We start from the raw sequence: 25,802 nt of genomic DNA, 5'->3' as shown, positions 1-25,802 counted from the left end.
AGTTAATGTTTGAAAAGCTCAGTGAGTATTTACTTAGGTTAATGTATAATTGCTGAGGACAGGTGTATTACATGCAAAAACTCCATAAAATAATAAAAAATTAATTATGAAGGGAAAACTTCACAGTTGAACACGTGAATCCGATTCAAGTGTACGAATAAAGTATTAGCCCATTCTCCTCTCCTCCTTGCTGAAAAGCAGCCTCTCACATGCTGCAAAGCAGTGCTTCCGCGGCAAGGACATCCCCTGCGCAGTGGCTATGCAGGCAGCTGCATCTGCTTTTGCTATGCATGTGTGTCTTGCGACAACAACTACACTGGATAGAATATTCAGCCAAAAAATAGATTTCTAAATAAAATGCCTCTTGGTAAGGGCTGCATCAAGCAAGACAATGGGACACCAGGAAACGCAGAATTATTATTATGCTCGCATGTTTTCAAAATAGGAAAATCTCCTAAGAAACCCAGTCCCTAAGTTAGTGCATTTGCTTCTAGCGTGAGGCTTTGATTTGGGTTTTTTAGGTACCTGAAGCTTGTTTTCTGCCAGCGCCCTTGTTTTGTTTACAGCACATTGCTGGGATACTCCCTTTGATTCAGCCTGACACACGTGACGCTCCGCCAGCTTCTGTTCTGCAGTGCTGCTGCTGCACTAAAAATAGCTTCCGCTTGCTTTGGCTCCACATCTAATTTATGGAAACTCACAGAAAAGAAGGCCCCTGTTAGTGGGTGAGCGACGTACGATTTTGCAGCTTGGGCTGTTCATCTCACCGAGTGGCGTGAAACGCGCCGCGGAGAAGCTAAATTCGAGCCTGCAGTCGATGCCCGTTAGGGGGAAAAAAAGATAACGCTTAATATGGCTCGCTTATTTTTAAGGTGGTTTATTGCTACCTTACCTGAAAACGCAGAACAGTGAGACTAGCTTTTGTAAAAATGCTTAGAATTTAGAATGGAAATTAGTAAAGGGCTACCAGTGCCCATGCCTCTTTAGGGAAAACGCCGTAAATATTTTCTTAATTAGTTTGCAAATTACAGTAAAATTACAACCCTTCTGTTTGTTTTTACAGCTTTTATGTGTTCTATACAAACCTCACTGTGTCACAAAAAACATAATTTATGTATGTCCGTCACGAAATGCTGATGTTACAAACTTTGACACAAAACCCACCTCTGTGCTAAACAATATTTACATGCATATCCCAACTCAAACCTGACTTATACCTTTCTCTGAAAAAAATTAAAGCTTATTTTAAAATTCAAACACCAAAGTAAGTTCAAGTCAGGGGTTATTTTTCTTTCTACAAAAGCAGTTTATTTTTCTCAGCCGGAATTTTTCAGGTAGTCCTTTTTAACACCACGTCTAAGAGAGTCACGAGCTGCTCTGGAGCTAGTTTCAGGGGAAAAATGAATCAGAAGCAGGCGTCGCCTAAGCCTGGTATTAATGCACTGTTTTTTAATGGTTAAATGCGGAGATAGGAACACTGAAGTGATGGATAAAATTCCCAAACTGAAAAAGGCGGCCTGTTTTTCTTTAAAACTTTTTAGAGCAAGTAGTGAAGACGATAAGGAAATTGGGATTCAGATTTTATTTCAGATAGGAACTTTTAAGTTCAGGAAATTTAGATGGCAATCAGCAGCTTAAGCAGAGAGAGATTTCAAGGCTTTAATCTTGTAAAAAACAGCAAATAAACTGACCGGCTTTGTCCAGAAAGGCTCCCCGCACAAATTTAGCAGTCTGTTTGGAAGCTATCAATTTAGGGATTGGTATCTGAACTGTTATCCAAGTAGGGACATTACTTAGCAACTACCATGGCTTAAAAGGAATTTTCATAAGTCTCATGAGACGTTATGATTTATTGACCAAAAAACTCAAACAAAATCCCGAAACCAGTTCAGACTGGCTACAGTTAGTTTCTTACAAGTTACAGGATTAAGTAATGGTCACAGTGAGTCTATACCAACTCATTTACGCAGAAAGTGCTCTGGTGTATTAATGTTAAAAGGTCTGTAATTGAACAGAGAATCATTAACTTGAAGACATCTTTTAGACAAAACCCTTTTTTTACGTCCCACGAAGGGGGAAAAACACAAACAAAAACCCGTCACATGCACGCACATTCAGAAAAAGGATATCGCCTAAGCACGAAAAGGAAAAACAGAAGCTCTGGAGCAGTATCTGTAAGCAACCGTGTGTGATAGAGAGGGAGAGGAAGCGAGTGAGGTAATGGTATGATTTAATGCTAGCAGGAGCGTCATTTGCTTTTTTACCCCAATTCTTTTATTTTTAAAGAGTTCAAATCAGAGCTTCGAAAGCCTCTTTTTGTATCTGGAGCATATAAACACGAAATGCTGTTTACATTCTTGATTATAAACACATATTGAAAATCCCTGGTCCACCTCCAAAAGCAGATCGCTTTGACAGCATTCGGATCAATGTTTACAACCCGGCACTTGTTGCTTTCCTCGCCTCGGCTCCGGGCCTCCATCCTCGCGTCCCCCAGCCTCGCACCCTCGTTGCTGCACAGCGAAGTGGGGCTACGGTGCGGCGCTGAGCTTCGGGGAGGCAGGAGAGCGGAGGCAGCCATCCCTTTAACCGCACTGCACGCTGCTCCCCTCATCTCTCCTACCGGCGCTAGGATAGCAGCATGCGAACACAACGCTTGGCCCTGCCTTAATGTAATTCAGAACGTTACATAAGTGCTTGATAAACAGAGCAGGCAGCTAGCAATGAGATAACCTAGCAATGTGTATATTCAGCTGACTTCTTATTTAGATTCCCAGCTAGTAAGCTGTGACTGTGATAAAGGCAAAGAAAATGGTTGTAAATACCAATCTCTAAAGGCATTCTTGCTTCTTTGAGGGCACCTCAGTTTTTAACACCATATGCAGGATAAACGTGTCTAAATTTTACGTATGGCCAGATTACATTTTTGATTTCCTTTTTCCTTCCCTGCTTCTGAAGAGCGAAACGGTTTGTAATACAGGAAGCATTTCAAAATCATTTTCCTACCTACCAATAGCTACAAAGGGTAGGCTGCATCTTTAACCGGCACCCTTAGAAATGTACTACAAGCTACCCGATGCTTACAGCATTTCTCAGCTTTCCAACGTCAATTCTAGACAATGACTGGGACGGAAGCTGCCAGACACATTATTCTAAATGTTCCCCTTAGCGTACTGTTCAAAACGCATGTGCAATGTCATAAAAGATCCTGGAAAATAAATCACAATCTCCAATGTATACCTTTCCTGGCCAGGAGAAGAAAAACATTTAAAACAACATTAATCGTATCTGTTGCCTTATTACTGAGCCAGGCAATGGAAATAAAAGCATGAAAGCGAACTGACAGCTTCACACTGATAAGCAATTACTGAAGACAGTGTATTTCTAGACAAGTAAAAACCTTCTTTTAAAAAAGTTTTAAAATACCTAAAAATAAAAGCATGCTGCTCTGGATCAGCAGCTAGAAAAGCCGAGAAAAGGAAAGACAGAAGGCATGGAAAGCGCTGATAAAAATAAAACAAAACAACAAAATGAAACAAACCAAGAACCCCAAATGAAGGTTTAAACTTAAGCTGCCGTTCCAGAAACCTCGTCGAAGCTGTACCAAAAATACACACCAAAATGCCCACTGCTGCTATCTGAAGCTCCCTTCTGCTGGGCCCTCTTCCTTTAGAGCAAACAAAGTAGTACTAATAGCTAGCTTTCCTCCAACTTCCCCTATGAACAAGATCCGCTGGTGGATTTAAGCGGTCAACCGCTGCCACCAATTCTACAAACTTCCACATTTCTCTAATCCTATTCATTGTCTTGTGCTATTATATTTCTAAGTGGTTTAACAGCTCATGCCAGTATTTTTCATAACTCCTTGGAGGGGCGGCTGTTACTTCTCACCCATTGCCATCTCAGCTCATACACAAGGCATGAAGGGGAAGAGAAAACAATACTGATCTTTCATACTCGATCCGTCTAGGCTCGTACTTTCTCATATATTACAGCCTTTTTAGGACCACAATTTTTGGCTGCCCTACACAAAAAGAAAGGGAGCATTCTCCCAGCTGCCGTGTGAAATAGTGTTTCCCTGAAGAAAAGTTTTCGGTGATTTTTTTTTTTCTAGGAAAGAATTCTGTATTTTTATGCACGCTCTTAACTGATGGAAGGAAGTTGCTTGCTGTGAGATTTAGCTTGTAGCTGCAAAATAGGCCCTGTGGCCATCTGGACATGTGCTGCAGAGTTGAGGCCGACGAAGCAAAGGGATACAGAGATGTATTCAACCACCTTCCTTCTTCTGGGGCTAGCGAAAGGCTTTATCTACCGCAATTCCATGCCTTGGGCTCAAGTGTGGGGAGAAACAGAGACCAAAATCTATCTACATGTGCAACTTTAAGGGCTTGCCGCAGGTCATCTCACCACCTGCACCAGAATGGGTAGGAAAGCGGTTTGGGAAGTGATTTGGAGTTTGACTGGTTTTGGCCTTCCTCAACCCAGAAAAGGTTATTTTTTACTGTAATTTGGGGCTGATCTTTGCACTGATAAGCAATTATCGAACAAAAACATTGTATACTTGTGAATTACGCAGATGTTGGTCTGTGCAACTCTGCCATGTGCAATCAGTAATTCCTGTAAAGAGCTGCTGTATAATTCAAGTATATGACTGTTTTTGCTATACTTCTTGGCCCTCAGAATTTATTCTAGAAGAGGTACCCTTGAATTTGCAGAGATTAGTCAGTTTTGGAGGACTAGCTGCGACACACGCACAGATCAGCCAGTACATGGGCAGTGTCTCTAGTATCAGCTGGAAAATCCACAGCAAAAATAGCAAGGCCGGTTGTAAAGCTGGTGACAAGTCTGGAAGCTGTCCACATGCAAACCTTCAATGCAGACATGACTTACATTGGGACTCCTCACTGCGTGACAAAGAAAAAAAGTATAAGCCTCACCAGTGGAAAGTAAGTTTATGTTAAGAGTCGTTATTATTTACTGCTTACTTTCCCAGTTCTATTGTGTCACAAATAAAATATGTAGATCTTTTCCTAGCAGGTTTCAACTACCAACGAAAGCAACTGAAAGAAAATAATTATTTTAAGAGGATGAAATATTGTATGGCAGTGAAGCCCTGTGTTATTTGTATTCTTACCCCTTAATGGATTCCTCTATAAAAATCAAAGCTACTCAAAAGAGGTTTTTAAAAGGTCAGCTCAAACAAGGGGCCTAATAAAAAAAATGTAAAGAAGACTGAGCCAGCTTAAGGAAATGATATTTCTGAACTAAAAAGCACAGAAAATCATTTGTGCTTTAGTGATAGGCTTTCTAACGCTTATGAAAAGGCTCTTTTCTTTCTGCAAGTCCTCTCTTTCTTCTCCTCTAACTCCAAGGAGATTTTTTTGTACCATCTGCAGTAGATGGTGCAAACAGCTGGACATGAGAGCACAGCTGCTCTGGCTGCGTGAAGCAAGGACACATGACGGCTGCATTGCTGTAAAGAATACAAGAAGTTGTTTCCACCACAGCTTGTGGGTGGGGGAGATCACCGAGTATGATTTTCTAAGGCCTTGTCAGCGCTAGAAAGACCCTCTCTGGAAAAGCGTTTTAGGAAGAGACCTTGTACCAACATAGCCATATTTGATAAAGGGGGTGACTCTTTTCACAATCCTTTTCCACTATAACATTTCAGAAAAGGGCAAGCCTTTCTGTAAAGCACAGTCCATCGGGGTCTATTGCTTAGCAAGCCTAAAATGGACAGATGGCAGATGAAATTGTAGTATCGTTTAATCAACAGGATACCGAACAGCATATATAATCTTCGCAGTCAGTCCTACAAAAGGACACTCAGTTCAAACACCTACGACCTGCACTCTATGTATTAAAACAAGAGACGCCTCCCTGCATCTATTCTAAATGCAACGACCGCAGATTATACAGTGTTGTTTGTTTTGAGGGGCAGATTGCTGGATCTAACAATTCAGAGCTCTGAACGGTCACTTTCTCTCCAGGCTTGCTGGATCACTGGAAATCCATGGCAAACAGCCACAAGATCAACTCTTCTAAGAGATGCAGTGGCTATACCGTTTTACCACCTTCCCTGATACTTCTGAAATAGGGCTTTAACTAGCTAGTGGGTAGCCTTTGGAAGACAGTATGCGTCACTCAGTTAAGCACACACGGGTGCATTCCTATCATCTAGCTTGGCTCCTTTCAAGCATCCTTCACGAAGACATCTGTCTACTGAGGGGAGCAAAGATTCCTAACTTTGGCTGGCTGTATTATGTTGATTTTACATAGTCTACAGCAAACAAGTCTCGAGGTCATTATTGGAAAATATCTACATAATATCTACATTGTCCCTGACAGTCCTATAAAGCATTTATGTTGGTCATAGACTCACCAAGTTTAAAAGCCCTTTGGTGTACATGTTTCACCAGGAACAACTTGGATTTTGTCTACACTTGAAACACAGTAAAAAACACACTGAACACAATTTTACTGGTAGTATAGACAGGGAAAGTGGTAGTTAATGACATTTGAATCACTCATGTTTTACACAGGCTCTTATGCACTTTAAAGACAAAGCTGTTGGCTGACCATTTTCCAACGTGGTGGATTTTCCCAGCGTGGACAAGGAGTCGAGCTGGTTAGGGAAAAACATTCCTAAATAATTCTGATTTTTCCCCCTCTTGTTCAGGGGATCTTGCAACAGCCTATGCATCGTAGATTATGTTGTCTATCATGAGTCTTATCATGAATGCCAGCGCAAGAACTTTTTCTAAAAACTTGAAAACATTTGCAGTATTAAAATAAAAACTCATTTAAAATACACTGTGGAACTACAAGATTCTGGCCATATTTACTTATGCTAAATCTGATTATTATGAGTTCTCCCAAACTTGTAATTTGATCTCATCTATAGCTGCATGAGCAGAGTTCATTTGATGTGCTGTACAAAGAGAATTGAGAAGGACCAGACCTGTACCTGTACCGCACCAAACACTTTCCAGGAAGTAATGAAGCTGTCCTGATACTTTCTAGACAGAATAATGATGTCTTTGGCAAAGAGCAGCACTAACAATTATTTCACAGCGATTGGAAAGACAAGCCAATACTTATGACTGCACCGTACCGAAAAAACCTATGACTCCTGCAGAACAACCTTTAATGTCAAACACCGGAACGGGTTTTACAAGGTCTTAAGGAAGGCACTACACCTTTTCTCACAGATGGGTAAACTGAAACACAGGGATAAACTACCCCAAGGCCAAAACAGATAATGCATTCTCCAGAGTAAAGCTACGACTCTAAGCACTTTTTTCCTGACGAAGTTTGCCCTTTTGCTTCCTCTGTGTAAATAAGGAAGACAAAAGTCAGAAGAAACTGAAATAATGCATAACAGACCAAAAACCAGCGTGATACATGATTACAGCCTGCTGTAAGCAGCTCAGAAATTGAAGAGAATGCAAACAATAGCACATGTTCTATGATTTGGACGTGGAGAATTCCCTGGACTCTTATTCATATGAGCAAGCTATTGAGAAACACTGACATTTGGGCAATAAAAATAATAATAAAAAAAAAACCACCACCAAGAGAACATTGATTTCCCAATACAACTGCCATTGTAGTTGTCCTAGCTGTAAACTGATTCCTCCCCCCACTCCTCTGCTGATTTGTCACAGCATCTTTAACTGGTGCTGACAACAAGCCATTCAGATCTCTGTGCATTGTACTGCAGGTTCAGACTGATCCTTAGAAATGCATCTCACTCTAGCTTGAACTACCAAGATAAAGACAATGCAACATGCCACGATTTCCAAAAGAGAGGGAACGGGATTGAAAAAAGAAAAAAAAAAAAGAAAAAAAAAAGAGGAGGAATGCTTTGAATTTAGTCCCACTCTTCAAATAGGACTGAATATTACAAATAAAATAGCCAAAGGATCCCCAAACCTGTATAACTGTACTAAATGCGTTTACCACCAAGTCTGCTGTAAAACTGACGGTCAAATAAGATTAGCAAAAAAAGCAACTTCTATACTGCTTTATCTTACCACAATCAGACAATTTACACTGTCAGAGCAAAAACCAGCCTTGAGCTTTCTGAACAGAATACAATGCAACATAAGCACGGTCATTCCAAGAAACCCAAACCAATTTACTTCTAATTTAATCTTGCACAAAGACAGAAAGTCATGCAGTGACCTGCAAGGATTTTTTTGTTGTTGTTTTTGAAACGAAGGGACACTGCTGCTTAAGATATTCTAGGAATATGCATAATACTAGACTGGCACACTTAGTTTCAAAGTCTGCATAATGTCTCTGGCATTATCTGACTCCAGTATGAAGCTGCAGATTTGGCTTTATACCACATCTCAGCACACTCCTCTGGAAACCACCACCCGAAATAATCTGTGGAATATTTATGAAGTAGAGTCGAAACAGTGCTTCAGGGAGGCATCAGTGCAGGGGAAGTGGCATAGGGGACTGGAAGGCAAAATGAGGGATGAAAAGGCAGACTGGCATTTAGTGCAGCAGCGAGGTAGGGAGGAGGAAGGAAAGCAGCTTATTTCCAGAGCCCCCTTACCTTCTCAAGTTAGTAGCAGATCTGGAAGACACGACTCGGGGGAGAAATCTTCTGAACTACCTGCACATATGTAATAAATACACTCTTCCTCATACAACTGCATACATGTAAAAAATATGTCATTTTCAGTGCAGGAAATTGCAACTGGGAGGTCGCTTGTTGCTCAGAGCACTGAAGATGGAGATGAGTAAGGTACTGAATGGGTACCTGCAACATTTAATCCAGAGGAGCGATGCTTTGACAAACTTCTTGAGTTTAAACATGTGAGCAGCTACAGGGCTTGCATGCAAAAGCCAAGTGGAGGTCCCGTCAAAGAACAAAGAAGGCAATGGAGGAGCTGGGGATAGGAGGAAGCAACTCTTCTCCACGGCCAGCCACCCCCATCATGCCACACACAATCCACTGTCACATTCCCCGTTGCTCAAAATCTTCCACTGTCAATGCTGAGTATTTTTGTTGCTGTTATTGTTCTTAGTTTGAGGGTTAATATAATTCCATATTTTTTCTTTCCTTCACAGTCCTTATTGGCCTCGATGATTTATTTCAATGCCCTCTTTGCTTTCACTTTGGGAAACAATTAGGATTTGATTAATTCACCTTTTAGTGACAGAGGAACAAATAAGGACTCCTCGAATTCCTCAGAAAAAAAGCTAAAGTACTTAATCCAGCTGGCTACTATAGGTTTTGAGAATTTCAGCTGAGGACATACAACTGGAGAAGAAACAATCCTTTCGATTGAAAAGGTAGCTACGTACAGAAAAAAGAGCATTTCACACTTAAATATTTAAAGGTATTACGGTTCTAGGAAGTTTCTTTACTGAAACCAGGCTCTACTTGTTACTTTATTTCTCCAAGGCTGTCATCAACCTCTGAGAAAAAGCGATATTACCTAATTACTTTTAAACTATACAACAATAGAAGCAGAAATGCATATAAAAAGTAATATTCAAATTGTGAATAGCTTGAATATTTATGCACACTATGCGACGTTTGGGAATTTCCAGCATACTTCAGTGCGGGTTCCTGATGAGTTCTTTTCACTTGAGAATCATAGTGCAAGAATCAATTTAGTAAAAAAATGAAAACTGTTCTGAATGAAACGGTGATTTCTCCCCTTTTTTCTCCTGTTGGTATGTTTTGTCTGATAACATCAGCAGAATGAGCACATATTGCTTACCTTACAAGTGAGGTGGCACCACAAAGATCTTGGGGTCTTCTCTGCCACTAGGTTATGAACTGTTGTGTGGAAAACAATCTGCAGCATATGCTGAGAGTACCAAGATGCACTGCACTGAATCCTCTCAGGGATATGGTTAAGGGTTTGCAAATGCTCACAACACTCACTACGGTTTTCAGCTGCCATTATTTCCCTACTGGATTTATGGCTGACTCCTAGTAGGAAGCGGAATCATTTCAAAATGCACGGGATACTGACTGTATTGCTGAATTTGTTCTAAAATGAAAAGAAGTCTTTTTTTTTTTTCCTTCTTTTTCCTTTTTTTTTTTTTTCCCTGCCTTTGTATACTTGTTTTTGTGGTTCCTCTGGAAACAATGCTGTCTCTATCATGCATGCCTAGATCTAGCACTTATCGAGCAAATCGCTACATATGACACTATTCCTTCATCACAAGGTATGGAGAAGCAGCCACATGTCTGGATAAAGCGGAATTACCACAGTATGAATTACGTAAAAAGCAGACTTCTATTAAGATACTTACAGAGAAAAAAGAAAAAAAAAACGAATTATGAACAGTAGAAAAATATAATTGAATTAGACAATATAAAGGTAATTTCACGTTTAGATCTGATGGGTCAGATAATGGTCTGTTCGCCAACAGGATACAGTAGGAAAATAGAGATAAGAACTTCCTTCAGTATGTAAATGCAAAGACTTCAATTGATTGAAAAATGCTAGTGTTTTCTAGTCTTTACAGATACATGACAGTTTCTGAATAAACACCCCTGTATTCTGCCTCTGGAAATTACATTAAATAGTAAAGCATAAAATCATTTTAAAAAGTCAAAGGAAGCTTGGGAACAAATAGTAGGTAAAACGAGCCAACTTTACATATCCAAGTAGACAGGTGAACCTCACTGTTTGTTGACCAAGCGGACACATTACCTATCTATCTCAAGAGCACAGAGATCCATGTCATAGCAAATGGCCAATCTGCCAAGAATAAAACAACGAACAAACAAAATGAGGTAAAGCAAAGAAATGGATCCACAGATATTATTAGTAAGGGGAGAGAAGAAAGGGAAATACAAATGTCGGCAAACAAAAAGAGATCCAGTTGTAATTCAAATCAAGACCACAAGTAAGTCAGCGATCTGTGCGCTGGAACAGAGCAAAAGGGCAACGCAAATGCAATCCTACACGTGCAGGATTCTGCTCAGAAGACTTTCAGCCAGTGCTGCAATAACTGTTGTGTACAGGTAAGGTGATACTGTAGTCCTTTATAAACTGCAGAATATAAGTAGGTTTTATGTTGAAATCTCTCCAAAGCAGTGTGACAACAAGACAAGCCTCTGTCTCTAGTTTGAGAGAGAAAATGGAGAAACATCGGTAATTTGTAATTTGCAAGGGGCTGCAGAAAGCAAGCAAGTCTTCTGAAGGTCTAGTCTCTTTCCCAGGTTTTCAGGGACTTCTGACGAGGTACAGAAGGATACGAAGTGTTCTTGCCCATTTTTTTGAGGTGGGCTTATGCACTGTCTCAAGACAAAGAGGACAGTAACACACCTGTTAGAAGAACCTTTCCCCAGTACTCTGAGGTCCACAAAGTAAGACGACTACAGTCAGTCTGATGAAAGGCAGAATAAAAGTGAGACCTTTCACTGGGAAAGTCTTTTCTTTTTTTCCTCCAGAAAGAAGTTTAGTTGTGCTTCTCGCAGCTACTGCAGAAGATAACCATCTTCTGGAACAACGAGGCTAGATGAGATGAAACAAGTCTTGCTTGGGGAGAAAAACACTTGTTTTAAACTCATCACATGCTCTGAAGGGTTCAGAAGATTAAATATTTTGGAATGGCCTTTCAGTTATTCCCTTTCTAAAATTCACAGAATGTCTTCAGAATATTAGTATTTTTTCTGAATACTCTTTATTTGTCATTAAATGCACTTCCTTCTATATTTCAGTTTTCATGGTCTCCTTTAAGTCCATGATAACTTCACAATAACAATGCTAACCTCACTTACTCTAACTGTGTTTTAGCCAGGCTTACAAGCTGCTCAGAATGCAGCAGTGTATTTACTCATGTTTCTGAACATTTATCTGCATTGTGTTCTTCATACGATGTGGAAACAGATTTATCTTGCGAAGTTTTCTTTAGTTGTTTTCAGGATTTTAGGTATTTTTGTTTGTTTTCCATGTCCATTCTGCTCATTTCCATCAGGACATAGCTTAAAAAGCCTGTCACAGTGCAATCTCCTACGTTTAGAATTATGTCTTCATAGAACAGACGTAAGAGACTACTAGCAAGGTCCAATGCTTTAAGACTCTTCAATCCTGCCTAAAAATACTTAGTGCTTTATTATTTTTACCTTACTTGGGAACCCTCTATTTATTATCTTCGCCCACCTACAATCTTTTCTTCTTCTTTTCCACACTCTAAATTGGTATGACTTGTTTACAACTTATGTAAGAACATTCCTAAAATCAGTTTTAATCATCATATAATCATTCTTTCAACGTACTGTATATTATGATGAGCTCCCTGCCAGAGGTACAGAATTGTGTATTTATAAATATGCTGTCAATTTCTCTGAATAAGCTTTAATAGAGGTCTCACCCTTGCCAGTTTTTCATAAGGTAATTTGACGATGATTACTTTTAAAGTACTGTCAGGTTAAAAACCTCAGCTGTTGACTGTGTTGTTTGGAACTCATGGAAGCGACGTGCACTCTGCATTCCCTCTGCACCACAATCTCTTCCCTCTCACCTTGCAGTGACAATCCTACAAACACCAGCTGCCTACCAACTAGAGAGCATGAGGTGAGGTGAGCAACCAGCGCATAATGCAAGTTAGAGCAGGGAAAAAAAACAAAAACAAAACCAAAAGACCTCCATGCATGTCTTAACAGAAAATGAAACCGTGAGAGAAAACTAGTAACTACATTTGTCTTCCTCCCCTTTTTTTTTAACAGCAGTAACAATGCTGATATAGTGAGCTATAGTTTACTGTGACTGCTTCATAACCAGGCTTGCCAATTTCGTACAATGTAGTAAATGTTTGTTAACTGGCATCTGTTTCTTTATACAAAAGCTTTTCAAAACAGAATCCAATATGTTAGTGGAGAAAATCTAGTATATGGTAAATTTATCAAAAAAAAAGTTTCTAAGATCCTTACAATGTGAGGCAACATGCCAACAAACTCAATGAAGACAGAAGTTATACTGGATAAAGAAGTCCCTTTAGTACCACAGCTTGCTTCTGTATTCCCTAAATAGAACAAACCCTAGTGGTTACAGCAGTTTCCTCACTCTGACACTCTGCTGCTCATTAACAACCTATTTTTTGATAATTTGATATAGTAGTGTAAGCAACTGCAAGTCTGACATAGCTGTGCCAGTATATAAATCCAAGAAATTACAGCCATGCTGATCATTACATTTCTTCACAAAGTGTTTGGAAATAGATAATGTATCTGTATCATCACGCTTGCAGAATGCTGATGTCCAGAATGCAGATTTTCCCAACTCCCAACACTTTCTTTTATACCAGAGGAAAGGTATGGAAGCCTTCTTTTATACAGCCAAAAAAAAAAAGAAAAAGGAAGGAGCTGAAGGCAACGAGTCAAGAAATGTATTAAATGTGTCAGCAATCCTCAGTTAGAAAAATGTACTAAAATGTTATCTGGATATTCAGTATAATTCATTTCTGTGATAAAGTATTCGAAAAATAAAAATATATCCCTCAAGATCCCTGGCAATGTTCATGAAAGGAGACTAAATCTGAAAACCCTTCTCAGAAAACCAATACAACTGATTTCAAGATTCATCTTTTCGTGTTTGGCAGTGAAGTATGGTAACTGCTTAAGATCATCTGTCTTTTTCGATTACAAATTGAGGAATTTTCAAGGGAGCAAAATAAAGAAAACAGTAATTTTTGAACTAGTTCTAGAACAAATTAACATTTTAAAATTTTGCTCTGGAAGACAATTATTTGGTCAATTACACAGGAAGTCTACTGACAGACATTACACATATTTTCTTCTCCACTGCTTAATTTATGCTCAAATGAAACTTTGTGTAAAAACCCACCATTATAACAAACATTTCTAATTAAATCAGAAAGAATACTTCTACAATAGACACAATTGAAATGGCTTCTCTGAAGTCAAATAAACTTTTTCAAAAATCTGGCAGTATCATTATTGTTTTGTATTAAAAAGGAACAAAATTAGATTTAATTTAATTACAAGAAGTAAAGAGACACTGTTAAACTGCTTAGTCTCCCAGTCTGACTTACCTTAAAATTGGGATTACAACCAAACTGATAAATACCAAGACCCCATCTTCGTTTAGTCTGAGGTGTAAAATTTCTTTTTTAAGCACAGGGGCTTAGCCTCTACATTTTTCCAACACAGTATAAACTTAATTTTATTTTCTTATTTCTTAACTTCTGCATTCCACCATTTTTCTTTTTTTCAAATCTGTTGGTGTAGCACTAATTTAGAAAAACACCACCACCCAAGCCCTGGCTTCTTGTAGATCCTAACATAAACAAGGCTGGGCACGTATGTAAGTGCAGAGGAGCCCATGTATGCAGAGTCTGGTCAGTGAATATTTCCTCATGGAAGAAAAATGACTCTTGGTCTTTCATTATCTTGTGTTGTGAAATTGTCTACTTGTAAAAAGAAAAGCTGACCATCCCTAAGAGAAAAAATGTATGTAAAGCTTCAGGAAAGTCACACCCCAATTATAAGTAAGTTGACAGCATCACATATTACCTGGCATTAAATTTTGCTCTTGCTTCTTTTTTAAATATTCAACTTACAGGTATTATAGTTATTATACAGTTATTGTATTATATAATATTATGTAAACAAATGTTTCACAGTAGGTTAGGTTTAAGGCAACAGAACAAAAACCACACTTATCTTTGGAGCACAGCGAAAAAAAATCCCACAGAAAAATTTAAAATACATTTGTGTTACATAATGATAAGCTTATTAATAGGCTAAAGTATTCTTTAACCAGCTGATCTTTTCCATTGAGAAGATGCACACATTCAACAATGAATTGTACACGAACAGATCGAATTAAACTCCCTATCAACTGACAGAAACTGGAGAAGTGGAACAAATATGTGACTCTAAATGTTCTCTGCAATATAATAAAGCTGGCTGTGGTCATACTTTACTCTTTCTCCCATGCATACACTGGAACAGTCCTAAACCAAGAAAAGCATATAAATAACACTACAGCTGACAGAATGACCTACAACTTCCTTCTGAAATGTACTCATAAATCCTGCATGCAGATTCTAGATAACCAACAGTTGCAGTTTTATTTCATTTGAAGAAGTTTTGTGACACTGACACCAAGCAATGACTCACAATAAAGACTGCTAGAGCTAAGCTGTATCAGCATGATTACTCTAAGAGTTTTACTCTCTCCTTGGTTCAGTATCAGGGAAATCTCCAGTTTTAAAGCTTCTCTCTACTGGTAGTTACCTGTACGCTAGCTAGACATCAACTTTCAAGGTTACTTTCAAAGGCCTGCTTTTTAACAACCAAATTATTTCATACTGTTCTATTTGAAAAGTACTTCATATTATTTATAATACACAAAATTCAAACGAAACAGCCCTTAATGAAACCAATTCCATGAAGTCCCTTCTCGTCACTCAACATCCCAGATGCTGGCCACTTTTCACCAGTCACACTGGCCCACTGTGCCAGCTCACCGACTCAAATCCTGTACCTGCATCTCTTTGCTTCTTGTCCTCTAAGAGATCCTCTTTGCTGTGATATAAAGTACACACAGCCCCTTTAACAACACATACAGCAGAAGGCTCTTTCTTTGGGTTAAGGGACATCAACACTTGGAGAGCATGCACACTGAGGCTGATGCTAAGTGTGCTGGCTCTTCAGCGGGTTTTGCTCGGGCTCTGAAAGTGCTTGAAGTCTGTATTGTAAATGCATATAAGCCTCTGAAAGCCTGCAGTTTAACTCTGCAGAAGGAATATGGAAAAACATATCTCCGAGTTAAATACAAGATACTAACACAGAAAAGTAAATGCAGATGAGCTCAGCTGACAGATCTCTGCAATCCTCAGTTTTGCTTAGTGGATTTTATTTCCAAATGAAGTTGAGTTGCTCTGTCAGAGAAACATGTTCCACACCTACCGTAACAATGTGTGTGCAAAGAGTCTGGAAAAAAATTAAGAATCACAGAATCATGGAATCAGCATTCATCTGGCTTTCAGGAAAAAATGAAAAATATTGTTGACTGGAGAGGAAAGAACTCTTTCCTCAGTAGAATAAAAGCCAGCTTTGCTGTAATTTTGAAAAGAAAGTAGGAATGTTCAATAAAACATCTTAAAAAACAAGAACAAAACCAGATACTTTCATGTGTTTGTCAAAACTCTGCTTGGCCTTTAGACTCCAAAAGTTGATGCTCATCAATACTTACTGACTGCTTTCTCTGACTGTTGTAGCTGATTCTTGCCACAATGACTGCTTTGGCAAAAATGTATCAGAGAGGAGTAAACACAGAATCACAGAATCACCTAGGCTGGAAGAGACCTCCATCTAGTCCAACCTCTGCCCTAACACTAACAAGTCCTCCACTAAACTGTATCACTAAGCTCTACATCTAAACGTCTTTTAAAGACCTCCAGGGATGGGGACTCAACCACTTCCCTGGGCAGCCCATTCCAATGCCTAACAACCCTTTCGGTAAAGAAGTTCTTCCTAATATCCAACCTAAACCTCCCCTGGCGCAACCATTCACTTCTTGTCTGGAAAAACAAGGCAGGAAGACCTGACTTATTTCATAAATGTTAAAATGCAGAGGAAGAAGGAAAACCTTAATACTGCTGCATTTAAAGTTACGTATGTTGTCATAGTGGGTAACAGAAAACTTTCTGATATTCTGTATGGCAAAGGAAACCTGTATCAGAAGCATTATTTTTTGCTAGTTCTTGTGAAACCAATCACTTCTATACTTCTACGATGACCAGACATGAAATAACCCTAAATTCTAATATGGACATTTTATTTATCTGTAAAAGGATTTTTTTTTTGATTTTTTTTTTTTAAGAGGTACAACTATATTACTACTTCAGATTAAGGTTAAGGAATATTTTATGTTTTTCTGCCTTACCATTTCAAACTTTCTGCCTGTTCTAACACTGCAGAAAACATTGTCATGCATGCAGAAGCATGTGGGAAAATGTACAGTTTAGTTTAATGTTTGAGCATCCCATCTAGGGCTGCTTAAATGCTTCTTCAATGGTAAGTAGCTAACAGGAAAAATAATTTTTCGTATTAATATTTAGAAGATGGAGAAGGTCCCGTGTATATAGCCTATCTTCTCTCTTATTTTTTAATTGAGAGATATTGTTGCTTTTTATCCTAGAAATCACTTGTTAATTCAGGTGGCTAGAAGAGGTGGGTGCATGCCCATATGCCATACTATTGGGGAATGGTATTTTCATATTGCTACTTCCTGCAAACTGGGAATACAAAGGTATTTTGGCAGTTTCTGCAACAGCTTCTTCTTCCACATTTTTGTACTTCTAAATAATAGTATTATATGATCATGGTCACATTCTCATTAATAAAATTAGAAAGAATTGGTTAAGTCTGATGGTATTTTTTCAGGAGTGAGGGTAAAAAGGGGAACGGCAACAAAAATTCACAACAGATGAAATGGTTATTTCAGAAAATTCCCAGTGTGTATTTTAAGAAACCACAATTCTGCCTCTCAAGAGTGTGGTCTGATAGTTAGTAAACAGTGAAAAATGTAAGCCTAACACACACCAGAATGACTTTTGTCCTATCTGGCAAATACCTCTTTTAGAAGGCTCATCAGTAAGGCTAAAATAATTACTCTATAATTATAACCTCTCTCATTTTTTCTATGTCTGGTTAGAGTTTATAGTTTAAATCAGGTAAGTGGAGGAAACCTGCTCATCAGTTAACGAAAGACAATTTGCTTCTAACTTATATGCTGAATTCTGTATGGTTTGAAAGTGATGCTGTATAAAGAAAAAGGAAGAAACTCTATCGTCATAGTGAGCTGTCTATAAACAGAAGTGAACTTTAGATGGAAGAAAATTATTAGTCTAATTTACACGTATCACAATCAAAATTTCAGTAACACGAGGAATGAAACATTTACCATTGATTAATACTTTTCATCTTTTCTCTAAGTAAAAAACATTAAGTTCTATACTTAATAAACCATTACCAAGGTTAAAAAGAATCACTAGTTTAAAAAATGTATTATCTAGCTTATAACCAGTGTGTCTACCTTAATCTATACAAAGACCTGCATTTACTTATTATTTCATTATGATGAGAGAAATTTATTAAAGATAAAAAGCAAAGATGAAAGGGGGTCCTGAGTTGTTTCACACCTTCTGGTTCTGACCTGCCAATTAAAAGCATGCTTCAGATATGAATCTGAAGCTACACTCACACTCTATTACATTTGAAAATAAATGTTACAACTGTGCTTAAAGCACTTCAAAAAGATTTCAGCCATGTTTCTTTGATTGGTATGCAAGGCGACTTCTCTCCTCCTGCGTAATCCTTCAGCTACTCCTTCCCACTCTCCCTCTGCTCTCTTCCTTTCCACAACAAAAACACGGTTTCAGCAGCCATATTTCATCGGTCCACTTCCCTTTCAATATGCCTTCTCACTTTCTCAAGACACGCATGAAGAAGCACCAAGGCGTCTTGAAAGTAGGCAGCTATCAGAAAGCACAACAAGAGCTCTGCAAACCCCAGGCTGTGTATTTCAAGCTCCAGGATGGATGTGAGCACTCCCTCTCAGGAGCGCTTCTGTTTCCCGCGTGCAGTCAGCATGGTCCGAACAAGAGCAAGGCATGGCACCAGGACTGGTAACACGCAGGCGGTGCATGTCGGAGCAACAGGGCATCCGAACACAGAGATGGCAAGGGAAAGGAAATCATTTTGGATTTTGTTTCAAATGGTGTCACAACACACAGATACAATACTGCTCTTTCAGGGACAAAAATGAAAGACTTAAGCTCCTTAACACCTGTTCCTTAGATGGTGCAGGTACTCTGATTATTGATTGTTGCTACTTGTCAGTGCAGAAATAGATTGCTAACAGATTGATAATGATTTCTCAGATAATACAACCATGTAAATTCGAAAACACCAGTTGCTTATTCAGCAGTAACTGCATTTACATTTTCTGTTGCAGCTTTGTCATGCGGCATGCAAGCACACCAGGTCAGACTCTTTTGGTCTCATGCTGGCTGTCTTCCCAGAGAAAGTTAGTGATGAGGAAATTTTCTAGGTCCCTTCAGTGGTCCCTTCCCCCTTCCAGGAATCCCCAGTGGCAGGGAGGATGCCACAGGGAATGAGCCACAGAAGATGTACAGATGGGATCATTTTCAAGCAACGTGTTCACTACGGTATCACAACCACCTTTTCCTTCTTCACGTACAGTTTTGATTCTGGTGGTTCATAAGCAGTTACCATCACAAATGGGAGATGCTCGGTAGGTGGCTGGACATCTTTTTGTATGTTCAAAGACTGCAACTGCATGGGTTTAGGCATAGAGATGCAAAAGGCCACTGCTCTTAACGCTATAAAAGGCACATGTAATTTTGCCGGTAACAGTGTGGGTTACCAATGGATTTGCAGTGCTAATGCATTTCAGTACTTCACCAGGCTGCAACGCTTCTTCTAAGCATATATATAATTCCTTAAAAAGTAATTTTTCCTACCAGAATTCCCTCCTCAGCTTTGGGAAGTCTCAATTTTTTTTAAAGGTGTCTTTCTGTGACCTCTACTGTCTGCATTACTCCTACAGCACAGTACTATGAAGAAACCTGGGACAAGCCATAAAGTATACAAATTCAACTGAAGGCACTCAGTTCCATGTATCTACTTTGTCAAAGACATATGACATGAGATATGTCAAAAATCTTTGACGGGCTGCAACAATCAGTCACTAACTGATACAGCCAATTACCAGTGACAGTTTTATGTAAAATATTAAGTAGTTTGTAGGATTTTTTAGCAAAATTTCAACTCAGATCTCAAGGGTGCCCATGACACTATTTTTCCTCATGTTTCAATGATCTTGAATTAGAACTGAACAGTGTATGACGATGGGGAGGCACGGGAACAAATACATACAGGAGGGCATAATCCCTAGATTTAATCCTGTATACAGCGAAAATTATAAAACAAACAAAAATGCTGAGATGATGGAAAGTATCTCCTTCCTATGCTCTAATGATAAGGAGAAATGAAAAAAATAGAAGCAGTTCTGCTATTTAACTACCAAAGCTGAGGCCTCCCACACTGTCAGAAGAGAGAAGCTGCTTGCTGCCGTACAGACACTGGTAGTTATTACTGTATACAGAACTTTCAAAGGAGACAGAATTAGTAATTAATAAGGACGTTGGTCTTGAAAAGGTTAATATTGAGGACAACAGCAGTGTTACTGGTGGATCAGGATCACTGGAAACTGGTTTTGGGAAGGCACCACAGGAAGGACTTAGCTGCCACTGAGTCAACACAGCCTGTTTGTGACCTCTCCGTGTGAGAGCTTTAGCAGAATCCAATTTGGAGTATGAAGCTGCCAATTCTAGGAAAATCCCTAGAAGTAGTATTAAACAGCAAATCCCAAAGCCACACTAAGTGAAGGTATGAGAATTGCACTAACGCATATATTTATTTACAGGCATGAATGCAGCCTGTGTACGTACCAACACAAGACTGAAGTGATATGCTAGACAAAAGACACAGATAATGACAACGAAGGCTTTTTGACCTCACACTGCAAGAGGGAATTGAGGAGTGATTATGTCCATACTAATGATTAAGCCTTGTATCTAGGAGAGAACACAGTAACCTAGAAATACAACTTGGTTTCAAGAGAGACTGAAAACAAAAGAAAAAGTTTTCACACTTCAGGAGATGGTGGACAACAACTTAAAAAACTTTTTTTAATTACTTCACCTAATACCAGGACAGATGCCTCATAGGTTGGCTGAAACAGTTCTCAGACAGAATAACTGCAAAGAAAGAGAACTTGAGATGTGTCCTTTGCATGTATATTAGCTCAAATATAAAATCAATTTTCTTTGGCCAAGTTCATATCCCTTGTGTTTGCTTTTCTGAGAACTTGCATAATCAAGTTTTATTAGCACAAATGTTTGTACAGAGACCAGTTTAGGCCTTCACACTTGAGTGTATCAGGAGTGGCGTTTTTTATCAGGAAAAAAAGATTGGTAGTCAAATGGGGATAAACTATTGGCTGAGGGCACTGTTCCCTTAAGCCCTTGGTTTAGTTCCTCAACAGAGGAACACAGCGAGCAAAGTACAACCGTTCCAGCTAGGGCCACCCACACGCGTGCGCACACACACACACACACACACACACACACACACACAGCTATTTTGTGTGAATGCAATGAGACAAAATAAAACTCTCGAAGCTTCCAGTAAACCTTAAAGTAGTAGTTTTTTTTTTTTTTCCTGAAAAGACGCCTTGAGCAAACTGTGTATGACCTAGAAAAAGAATTGGATTTTCTGCTTTTGTGTTTTTTTCTCCCTAATTCTTCTCTTCTGATCTACAAACCACTATCCTTCCCTGATACTGCCTAAGTGCTGTAGTATCCCCACACCTTACGTCTCATCACTGCAACCAGTTTTACCCAGTCAGCTGAGCAAACTGACATGTGAGCAACCAAAACTAAGATAACTCAACTCTTACTTTATCAAGACAACACATGTATGTCACCAGACCGTCCCCGATATTCCCCGATGCTGACTGACAATCTGCAGAATTCTTCAACTTCACTGCTGTCATTGGGCACATGTATGAATTTCCAAGCAAAATGTAACTGCAAGAGCTTTTCTGGGATTGCTAAAGAAGCCACCAATTAGTGCATAGTATGGTTGGCAGTGAAGAAAAGGGACTTTGAATGCAGAAAACTAGCATTAGAATGAAGTCAACCCACTTACATGCATATTATCAAACAGGAAGTAACAACCTGTAACTCTACCTCATGGTATGTTATTGTAAAACAAAATTTTATACCTCTTCATTGCCACAGACATTAATTTTCTTAAAAGATGCAAACATACTTATGAAGACACATAACCAACTCATCAAATCTTTGTCTTTTCTTAAATGAAGGTCACCATAACTGGATCTTTGTTTTTGCTGAGGTCTTCTATATTCAAGGCAGTTTGCTGGCAGTTCCCTTCCATGAATACAATAAAATTTGACATTAAGCAACAAGTATGAAGAAAATAAAATATTTTTTAAAAAAAAGAGTTGTATTCATCTTACAGAAAACTATTTAGCTTTTAGGAAACCGATCCAGAATGACAAGAAATTTTTAATGAAGGTATTTTGGTCTACAATTTATATGCTAGATGGTTCAATGCTAAAACAGCACTAAAGCACAATCTGAGAGTCCCTTATAGAGCTAGAACTTGCTGAATATAAAGTATGTGAATATAGACATAATCTCAGCAGTTTAAAGTAGGTTAAAGATAACCAAAGTAAGCTAAAAAAAATATCATCATAAGCAAAACCAACCTGCTGAAATCTAGGTAAGCTGAATGGTGGTACAATGAAATGAAATCAACTTTTAAAATTAAATATGATTTTTGAAATTAAACTTGAAACTTAGCTTCAAAGAAACACTAAATCAGAAGACAGGACATACAATAACCTGCCAGTTCTATGATACTATTCTCTAAGAAATATATGACGGTCATTAAGGAAAAAAAAGTTTGATAACAGATATTCTCCACCCCCACAAGAATTACGTAAATACGTTCGTAGTTAGTGATGAAGAACAATTCAGATTGTTGGTTATGATACATCTACCCTTGTCAGACCACAATGTCTGACCTCCTGTTCAGTCACAGTTTCACATTTGCTACAAACACCACACTGTGTATTAGCATGATGCTGAGAAGGGCAGATGTATGCAGCACTCACATCAGAATATTAAAATGGCCCGACAAGCAGGCCCTGATTCTCACTTCCATGGAAGATCGGTATCCCGGTAATTTAAAAAGGCATTAAAGATAAAAGAAAAGCAACTTTCAGGCCCAATATAAATAAAGAATTTGCCTTTGTGTCTTCCTACTACCTCTCTTTCCAGAAAAATATTTTTCCCAGAGTAATAAAGAAAATTAAGTTAAGTTTTAAAAACAGAGAAGATAAGTATTGTAGCCAAATTAAACTCTTTTAAAATACACTGTATTGGTAACTCATTTAAGAGTCAGGAAGTTGGGTTGCTGACTTTATAACATACTAATAACGCATTTCAGTATTTTAAGTCAGCAATACAACTTGTAATCCAACGATATTTTTAATGCAAGTTGGGACTTTTCTTGTTTTGCTTTTTTTTAAGCATAGAAATTAGTAGTGGCATACTGATAACGTTCTTCCTGCGCTAACAGGTATAAGATTGGGGTTTAGCTGATGACCTGAGATGCTTTGTCCCAAAGCCTGTGCAATGAAAACAATGTAGATATTTAAATATCTCACAGCAAGCATGTGTATCAGCATTATGCTCCTTCCCCTTTTTTCTTCACCCGTTAAAGATGACCACGGACAGGTTCTAAAAGAAATGTCATCCACACCTACTGAACCAGAAGGACAGCATCTTCACTGTCAGTATTCTCTACATGTATTCTCACATAAGTATTCTCACGTAAGAAAACATCTGTGCTTATGAGTACTGTATTTCTAACCCAGTCTCAATTGCTTCAGCTACAAGGCTGACCTCACCTCAGCACTCTGAATAACATCTAATGTTAACACAGAGGTGTTCTTGGTAAAGCTACTGCTGCTGTGCAATACATAAACACAGGCATGCAGCAAATATACAACCGCTTGAAAATCTCATTTTCGTTGACTCTCTTAGTACCATTTTAATTTTCAAGGAATGATGGAGGGGCAGATACAAGTTAGGTGCATTTTTTGTATCTTCTTTCTGTTAAGATTACACTTCATTATATTAACGTCAACACCTGTGAAGAAAAGGCTGTTTGATCAAATCAACGACACAGGTATTCCTGAGTTTCAAGTCTCCATACCAAGACTGAACACTTGAAAACGTGGGTAAGTTGCTTAACTTTTACATTTTCAGGTAGATCACAAAATATAAAGCACACGTGTTTAAAGGATATTTAAGTATTAAACGCTATTTCATAAACTGTCTTGAAGGTGGAGGATTATGCAAGTGTTGTAGTAAGTACAATAGTGAATGACCTCGCCAACAGAAAAAGAAAGCCAGTTAGAAGAGATGGAGAAAATATACAGAAAAAATAACAATAATCTTCTTTCAAGCTTTTACGAAAATAAGTAGTGGGATTTAATTTTATGTTTCAGAAGAGTGGATTTCATTCTAGACCCACATTTTTCCCAATTTTTGTTTTATTTTTGGACATACCATGAAACAGCCTTCTCGTTGAAATCTGTAGTTAGGCACCATTTTTTAAGGGAAAATAGAGTGCCATTAATACTATAATCCAGTGTCTTTGCTGGGTCCTTTAAAATAGGCTTTTTCCAGAGCAGGACTGGGAGATACATGTCTTTACTGATCATTACAGTAAGCTTTGTATTCATTTACTTTAAATACATGTTATTATTCTATTTTACTGGTCTGAGGTCTTATTTGAGTGTATTAATAGATACAGTAGAACAGTCAGCCTGGACTTCTCAGGAAGCATAGCTCAGATCTGTACCACGGTGGTAGCAGCGGGCAAGGGTGGAGGGGAGACCCACCAACCACAATTTAGGACAACTTTTTTTTTTTTGTATTATACAGAACTACTGCCTGTCCGGACTGTTGCAAGGCAAATGCTTGAGCTTTGGTAAGCTCAATCCATTGAGGTCAAATGAGTTATTTCCTACACATATGCAATTTTCCCTCGCTTCCATGTGCTGATGAATCATTATTGGATCCTTCTCTTTCCCCAGAATAGTCTGGAATAAGGGAAAAGAAAATACAACCCACGGCACCGAAATTCCCCATTGTGGCAGAAGCACACAATTCCTTTAGCTACACAGCCCATTTTCTCTGCTTGAGCCTAGGCACTGGGAGCAGAGAGGACAGAAAAACAAAACACTGAGTGCTACAACAGACTTGCGGTATTGTTGCTGACCACACTGCCAATTAGACAAATCATAACACACTGGAGTGTGTTCTCTGAAAACCCTAAATCACATAGCAACTGTAAGAGTACACATTTTCGCAATAGCAGTTCACATGAAATGTGTATTTTTGGTCAAAGTCTAATTCAGAGCTGGGTTATTACTAAGGACAGCGGAGTTTTGCAGCCCTGGCACGTTAATGTAGTACTTCCTGATTAATCTATTTTCATCAATGTACTACGTATTTGTGATCTGCACCTTCACAATCTACTACATATCTCTTTTCCAAACATTCCCAATCAGACAAACCTGTTCAAGGATTACTACTCTTATGGACACATGTACTGCTTGACTTGATTTATATGAAAGAGAGAATAACAAACATATTACTATCTTGAACGAAATACTGCTTATCATTTTTTCCCAGAGAATACACTAGAGACGTAATAGTAAAGCAGGTATGCATTCTGTTAGGTAAAAATCTCAGAGGCTTTAGTGAAATATGAAAAAACAGGTATTTCAGCACTGAGTCATAGACTTTAAAACAGAGCATTTTCCTTAGATTGGTTCTAACTTTTTAAAACTTAATAGTTTCAACTGAAATTATTCTGTGTAAATATATTTCAAATGGAATACAGATACTTATTTAATTTGATTTTTCCTTTCATATTAGCCTTTATTAGCTGTTAAGTATCTAAAGCAGAATATCTAGTTGTGTAATAACGGCAGACTATGATAAAGCCATCAATTACTTTTGCTATACATGCTCAGGCTACACAGAGAAATAAAATGTTAATTGCTGCATTGCCGAACACCCAGATCTTAAAAGAATATAAATATATTTCATAACTTTTTAGAAATGATTACATTCTTGGGTATTAATTCCATAGAAAG

General features: G+C 38.4%; 1 protein-coding gene and 1 long non-coding RNA gene across 3 annotated transcripts in view; both read right to left on the bottom strand.

Annotated features, from left to right (window-relative positions):
• The window catches only part of GNAL (G protein subunit alpha L), a 193,310-nt gene that overhangs the window by 32,462 nt on the left and 135,046 nt on the right, over positions 1 to 25,802 (bottom strand). The gene's annotated exons all lie outside the window — the stretch shown is intronic.
• On the bottom strand, positions 1,281 to 25,802 carry LOC310895386. Its single transcript, XR_014580646.1, has 2 exons — positions 3,618 to 25,802; positions 1,281 to 2,666 (listed from the first exon to the last, which is right to left on the bottom strand). It is a non-coding gene; the product is annotated as an uncharacterized lncRNA (long non-coding RNA).

This window comes from Anser anser, assembly GCF_964211835.1.
Source record: "Anser anser genome assembly, chromosome: 2".
Classification (NCBI taxonomy): domain Eukaryota; kingdom Metazoa; phylum Chordata; class Aves; order Anseriformes; family Anatidae; genus Anser; species Anser anser.
This window is presented reverse-complemented; position numbering and strand designations above follow the sequence as displayed.